The sequence below is a fragment of the Anas platyrhynchos genome, chromosome 3 (assembly GCF_047663525.1).
Source record: "Anas platyrhynchos isolate ZD024472 breed Pekin duck chromosome 3, IASCAAS_PekinDuck_T2T, whole genome shotgun sequence".
Classification (NCBI taxonomy): Eukaryota; Metazoa; Chordata; class Aves; order Anseriformes; family Anatidae; genus Anas; species Anas platyrhynchos.
The window spans coordinates 83,593,358-83,600,781 of NC_092589.1; the positions used below are offsets into that span (position 1 = coordinate 83,593,358).

Consider the following 7,424-nt stretch of genomic DNA (forward strand, 5'->3'; position numbering starts at 1 on the left):
ATTCACAAGGCATGCGGTACAGGCCCTGCAACAACAACAAAATGGCATGCATTTGAGATATGTAAATTAAATTACTTGGCTTTGCACACAGAATTTCAGTCATTAGAGGGAGAGATAATGACTTGCAATATGCTTTTGAGAAGAAACACGCAACAATAATCTTATTTACCTTACACTTTAATTTCCTAGTGTGCACATGCGCATGGAAGACTTGCCTGTGCAAATGTCAGTTATCAAAGAAATGTCAGACTACGGTTAATTTAATATCACTGCCCCTTAGGCTCAAGCAGATGGCCAAAGTTCAGCAACTAGAAGGGCTGCCTGCAGTAAGAGGAGAAATCAGTGATGTGCACATGGTGGATTCTTGCTGCAATATTTATTAAATACACACACATATATAGAAGGATGAGAGAATAAGAAAAGTAGGTTGTTCACGATATTTTTATTCACAATTCCCTTCCCTTCCCTTCCCTTCCCTTCCCTTCCCTTCCCTTCCCTTCCCTTCCCTTCCCTTCCCTTCCCTTCCCTTTCATATAATATTTTATTTGCAATCACTTTTAGATGAATCACAGTGTCTGACTGACCTAAACATTTTATTTTGGGTCAGGCAATGTTAAATTCCATTTTTCCGTTGTGGTGTACAACCTCATGGAAGCTGCACTTTCAGAGCTCTGCTTCTTAAAAGATCTGTAAGTCCTGTGACAGAGAACACCCCATCTCTCAACCACCCTGGCCTTTCTGCTCCCCTGGTGGCCACGCCATCCCTGCTTGTCCTGCAGGACAGTGTCCGCACTTGTCCCGTGGGATTCCATCTTCCCTGCTCACCCTGCTGGGCCATTCTTCCTGCTATTGACAGAGGAGGGTGCTTTTACCAGAGCTGCAATTTCCTACTTCAAAGCCAGGTGACATTTTTGCTAGGTGGCATTTTGGCCCTCTTGTAGGTCTAAGACTTGAATTTCCTTGCACGTACAAAACCTGCGGGTTGCTTGCCCTTCTTGGGATTTGTTCTTATGCTGGCTGCACTGTTATTTAGGATGAAGTAAGAATACATCATGTTTTCCATCTTGCAAAGGCCAGTCACCATATTGTGCTGAGAGCAGCAGAAAATGCCCTTCAGAATAACAACATAAAATCATATTAACAGCTTCTCAGACGTCCTGGTGCGGCCTGTCCCAGTTTTCTTTTTTGTGACTGTCATAAACATCTGTCCAGTTCTGTAGCAGAGCAAGGATAGAAACTGAACTATTGCTGCAAAAAAAAAAAAGAAATAAAACCTCGGTCTTGCTTGGATTCGGAATCGGGCTTTTAAATTTCTTTTACTTATACAATTTATGGCTTTTCCTTACAACTTGTTGGTGGTGTATGAAAGCACCATGTGTACCACCTAACCAACAAAGTGTCCACAGCCACAGAAAGAATGGAGGTATGGGGGTTGGAATGACACCAAAATAGCTGTCCCCCAGCCAGCAGCCTGCCTTTCCAGCTGGCCTCCTAAATAGATGGCATCTTCCTTGCAATGAACAATGAGACAAAAATATAGTCTCAGGAGCACACAGCTTTGTCAGCAGCTTCCAGCAAATGCTATAGTTAGACAAACATCCTCAGCAGAAATGTGTCCTTACTCCTGGTGTGTGTGGCCATACGAGGTTGGGTCACACTCAGTGTATTTGAAATACATTTTTTCATTGCAAAGACATAAAACCAGACGAAACAGCAATGACTTTGCTGGATGGTCTCCAGAGGTACACCGCAAAGGCAGAGGCAGATCCATTGCTCTGTGCTTGCACGTCCTTCCCTGCCCACCGGTGGTCCCAGCAGTGCTCTGGTTCTCTACAGCCAATCAAACCAGAAGGGATGACTGGCCCAAATCTGTGGGATTGGAAACCCATGTCTTCCAAGAAACATATGAGAAGAACAGACTGTTTGTTCACTCCAGTGTCTTCCTTAAAGCTGTGCTCCAGAATGTGGATTCTGGAAAATCGCCGAAGGTAAAAGTTATCTGCGTCAGTAGACAGCTGATGAACTTCTTGTTCGGTGACATGGGGCCAAAATCCACGGGGATTTATGCTGTGGAGCAAGTCATGTGGAGCCAAATCTATAGACAGCAGAGTGGGGCTGGTTGTCCATGCAGAGACTAGACAGATAAAGGACTGTGGGAGCTGTTCAGCTTCACATTTGTTGGTAAGTGCCATCATGCTAAGAAGGGTTAGCAAGTTGGCACATGCGTTTCCTACAGGCCCCTCAGGACTCAGGTCCTGTGTGGGGGTGCTGGTGAGTGTGGGTGCCAGCAAGGGAGGGTCCTCGCTCACAGTACGCCTCCCTCTGCCCACTTTCATGAGTGGGCTCACCAAGATTTTCCACACAAGCAGTCTCCTGAAGCACTGCATTGCGTCTCCATGGGTGCTAGAGGCTGAGGTCCAAATGTCTCCACAACTAGGTCTGCTTATTTCCCTGCAGCCCTTCTGCTGTTGCTGTCATGCTTTGCACAGGACCTGCCTTGGTGTTGGTGTGGTAGAGGATCCTCAGACTTTGGTTACAAAGGGTCATAGTCCCAGCTAGTGCCTGCAACCAAGCATCGATGGGCTAAGTACAGCCCTACATATCATATATGTTGACATATTTGGTTTCTTCACCTCACCTCTTCTTTCCTCCGACTCAGTTTCATTTGCTTCTTGTCATTCCACCATTCTGGAATGATTTTCAAGAAATAATGTTAAAGCATAATCTTTGTCTCCTCGCCTGTACAAGTCACTAGAGTTGGTCCTAGCCTTGCAGTTAAAGCTTACATTATCTGGGTTCTTTTTGCAAAATTTTAACAAATCTTTGAATCAAAAGTCTGAAAATAAAATTTAACTCAAAATAAAGAAAATACCAGGTCCTGATCCTATCTTCTTTCTTCCCGATGTGTATCACGTTTCTATTCAAGCACACAAACGTAACTCAAATAGCAGGAAGTCAGTAAAACACTAATTTGACAAAGCTCTGGAAGGGAATTCTTCCTATATGCTAATTAATAATGAAGATTAATGGAGGAGCTGCATCATAATCCCAGAACATGTAGGAAATGGATTTTATTCCAACTCTGTAATTTATGCACCTGCTCCATTTTCTGCAGAAGTAATCCTGTTTTACTTGATGAAAATATCCTTGGGCTTTGGATTAAACACATGCACATAGGAACAAGAAACAACATTTCTGGCATCCTAAATAATTGTTTATACCATACTGCCAATGAAGATAAGTTGGACTTGAAGCTTTAGATGTGTGTTAATTTGTTTGTTTTAGTTGCTCTTAAAATAAAAATATTCACAATTCTTTGGAAGAAATAAAACATCAACACCAATTCAATATATTTAGCACTCTATTGATTGGAGAATTACTTCCTTTAACTACCGTAGGAGGAAGAAACACATGCTTCAGCCCACACTTCTTGCACAGTTAATAATTCAGGCTTTTTTTTTTTTTTCTTTTTTTTTTCCATAGGCAAGGTGATCTTAAGTCAATGGAAAAAACAATGCTATGTGGTAAATATGACTAGAGAAGCAGAGATTTGTCTCCTCCACAAGCCCCCATTGAAAGGAAATGACGGCTGCTTGTGAGAAGTCACCACCATGCCCTCTGACAGGAGGAGAAAGAGGAGTCATGGAGAAATGTCCGACTTTCCTCCAGATGAGTCTGTGGCTGGACTGTAAGCATCCGAGAGACTATTTTCCCAGCACTGTCTGCCCTGCAAAAAGAAGGTTCTCCTAGCTCTGTGTAAACAGCTGAAGACAAGATACTAATGAGACAAGGCAATTTATAACCTTTTCTCTCTCACTGGATCTAAAGCCACTGCCTTTTGAGAGGTCTCAGAAGTTTCATGTTCTGTAATTTAAATATTTCTGCAAGGATTGGGGTGAGAATAGGTCTTGGTGACAGCTCTACTAGGTCAATGACAAGTCACTGCCTTTGGCAGCACATCAGAGAAGGCAGAAAAGAGTTATTTTCCCTTTACAATATTTTCCTGTTAATTTTTAAAGAGCAAATCAGTGGCTTAGATAACTATTTCTGTTTAAGCCTCTTAATGCAAAGGAAACCAACAGATTTTTAAAACATTGGCAGCAATAGCAAAGTTGTCATCAGATCAGTCAGGAGATGAAGAGATCATGTTCTGTTTTGTAAATACACTGCATCTCTCTGAAATGCTCCAGTGTGCAGGCCTGGCGTGGAGGCTGGCTTATGGATATCTGAGCAGAAGGATGCTAATTGTTTTAATGCCTATACACAAGACCATAACTCAAATTGAACTCCTGCTAATTTGGGGGAGAAACAGTGAAGCTTGCATCATTGCAAGCAGTTATGCAACACCAACATTTGCCTGTGGTCCTCATGATTAGGTTTCTGCAGTGACAAACATTTGCCTAGTCATCTAGTAGGAGACCACAGAGATATTCATCAGCTCTGGCTTTATTTAATTTCTGTATCAAAATACATAGAACCCACGTCAATGCAGTGGCATTGCCCAGTGCCCATGCTACCAAGCCATGCATTTCCCCCAGGTAACACTTTAGATTTACCATACATTTCTCCTAGGGTTTGGCAAGGTAAGAGTGGGAAGGGATGCTGCTTACCCCCAAAAGGGTACCAGTCCCCTGAAATAAGTGCTTGTGTTCCCTGGTGTGCTTGTATCCAATGGAGGCTCTTTCACAGCTTTCAGCAGTGATACCATCTGCCTAAAAGTTGCTGCTTGGAGTGATCCAGTAAGAAAGAAGCCCCCTGTGTCTGCTTTGGTGCCTTGTTGTATGCCTGGACTGGTGGCTGGGATGTGTCATGCAGCCCTGTCCAGCCTGTATCTCATTTATTTTGGAGGCCATTGAGCTGTCCTTACTGAAGTCTCCTTGCTGTCTTTCACAGCAATTTTTAGCTCTCTGTGTGCTTGCCTTTTAAAGGCAGAGCTCTGATATTCTTTTATGAATACGTACTTATTTGCTTATTTGAAAGACTGATTTTAGAACTGCAGAGACTTTCCCGCTAACAGAAGATGAGTTATTTGGTCAGTGGGAGCAGGTACTTCTAATTCAAGTGGAACATAAAGGGATATGTTTGAGAATATGACTCTTAGGTGACATCACCTGGCATAATTGTGTTTCAACTTCTTTTTCCCCACTGAGTAACAAGGTAATGTCCTGATTTTGCTCCAATAAGAGGAGTGCTATTGATTTTACCAGCCCCAGTATCAAGGTCCAGGTATGCTGTTATGTTTTGATCATTCATTGAAAGGAAGGTCAAAGCCTTTTAAGTTTGGGTTTGCTTTTTCTAGGCTAAAAACCTGCTGCTTAAAGAACTTACCACCTGAAGGACATCTGGGTTAAGTCTCGTAACAGGTTAACTGGGACTAAGTAGCCACAGAGAAGTTAAAGCTTTGAATGATAGTTTGAAAATTATTCTTATAAAAAATAGACTTCTGTATTTTGGTGTACTTGCTGCAGCCTGATAAAGGAGTTGGAAACCACAACATCTGTTTTGACTTAAAGCTCTCTGAAGAGCATTTTAGATCATATGGTGAAGGATCTTACATCCCAAATGGCACCTTCCACCTCTGCTGTCCCATACAAAGGTCTAGAGAAGAAGTAATGTGAATATCTGTCCATAGACAACTCTCCCTGGCACATTGATCCTGGCAGCACTGATGTAGGTAAGCAGACAGCAGGCGGGCTGGTGCCAGATAAGGTTGTTCAAAATCCTGCTGTTAATGGCAGAGGCTGGTTGCTACAAACCCTTTTAAAAATTGGGACAACGGTAAATGATGCCATCGTCTGGAAGATGGCATTGGGGTTTCACATTTGACATCCAGCAGGGCTGTGTCCAAGGTAAAACAACTATTTGAGCAAGAAAATGCAGGGGGGAGGGGGAAACAAACAAAGAAAAAGCACAAGAAAGAGGCTATGGTATCTTGTTAAAAGGGTGACTGTTATAAAGGACAGTTAGTTTTATTCCCTGAGGCTTTCTGTGTTTCACCACCCTCTGAGAGTGTTTTGAGGTTGTATTTAGTTTATTTATCTCGTGATTAAATGAATGTCATCTGCTGTCACTCCTAATGCAAACAACTTATTTTTTTCATTATTTTTCCTGATACAGACAAATTGAAAGTCAGGCAGAATGTCCTTTTCTTTCATGTTACAACCTATACTAATAAAAGATTACTTTCTGGAAGCCTTTTTGGTTGAAAAAGAAAATAACAGATTAAGCCCCACATAAATGTTATGACTCATGGAAAACTAATAAAGGTATCTCTTTACAGACTGTCATTTCAGGCCTTGGGTTACAAAAGTTATTGCTAATTTTTATTAAACCTGCATGCATGACAACAGTCATGGTTAGGTTGTAATAGTAAAAATGTAAACAGGAAAGTTTATCTTGCAAGTGCTGTAGCATAGCGCTCATGCACTGCCTGAGCCTTCCTGCTAAGGAACTGCTTAATGTCTTTGCTAATAAAAGCTCCCAGGAAGGATTGTTTCTTCTCCATCACCGGCAACAAGATTTTATGCATTTAGGTAGCTTTTTATGTGTTTATTACCATAAGAAAAAGAAATCACAAGCATTGAATTAGTGCTGTTAAAATAGGCTGATTCAGAAAATTGTTTCCTTTTTTTTTCTGCTGCCTTTTCCTCTTCTCACACTTTATGATCTCTTGGTTGCAGTATTGTAGAATTACAGAGCACCTGTGGGCCTACCACCAAGATGTTTAAAGTCGAAGGTACAAAGCTCTTTTTCTAATTCTTTCTGCCAAACATCATCAGATGGCATCCAGATTGCACTCTTTAACTGTAAATACATTGAAAAGAACCACTGAGAACAGTCATCTCTATACAGAAAAAAATTACAGGCTCCAAATATTCCACCGATACATGTTTTTTAGAAGAGACACATAGCAGTCTTTCAGTTCCATTCATTTTAGAGACCTTTGCTGAGCATACTATATGTCTAATGGAATACTATATAAATAAATATATAAATCTTAGAAACTTGATGTGTGATTCATCTGATTCAATGTTTGCATATTTTATAAGAAACATTCCAAATCCCTCGTATAACTAGAAGGGAGGGGAAAAAAATCCAAGTATTTCTAGAGCACAGTTGCTCACTTTCCAATCTAGATGTCAGCAATCTACAGTCACTTCACCCTCAAAATGCTTGCTTTTCTCCACTGTCAGTAGCTCAGAGGCAGACCATGCACACTGTCCACAGCTAAATGAGGATTTGGTTCAAGATTGCTCTGCCTGAATTTAGGTGCCTGTATGTGCCCTGAGGCGGTTCCCAGCATCGGGGATGGAAGTCTTCTCAGTGTAATTAGTGGATCGGCAAGAGCAAGACAGCTAAGGCATCCCAGAGCTAGATGCCTGTTTGAGGGCCACCAGAAAACACCTGGGTGAGCTGAAGGCTCC

General features: G+C 41.7%; 1 long non-coding RNA gene across 1 annotated transcript; it reads left to right on the forward strand.

The window, feature by feature from the left end:
- The first annotated feature begins 1,743 nt into the window (after positions 1 to 1,743).
- LOC140002021 (uncharacterized) lies at positions 1,744 to 6,504 on the forward strand. The gene is made up of 2 exons (XR_011807874.1): positions 1,744 to 1,988; positions 3,484 to 6,504. It is a non-coding gene; the product is annotated as an uncharacterized lncRNA (long non-coding RNA).
- Positions 6,505 to 7,424: the final 920 nt, after the last annotated feature.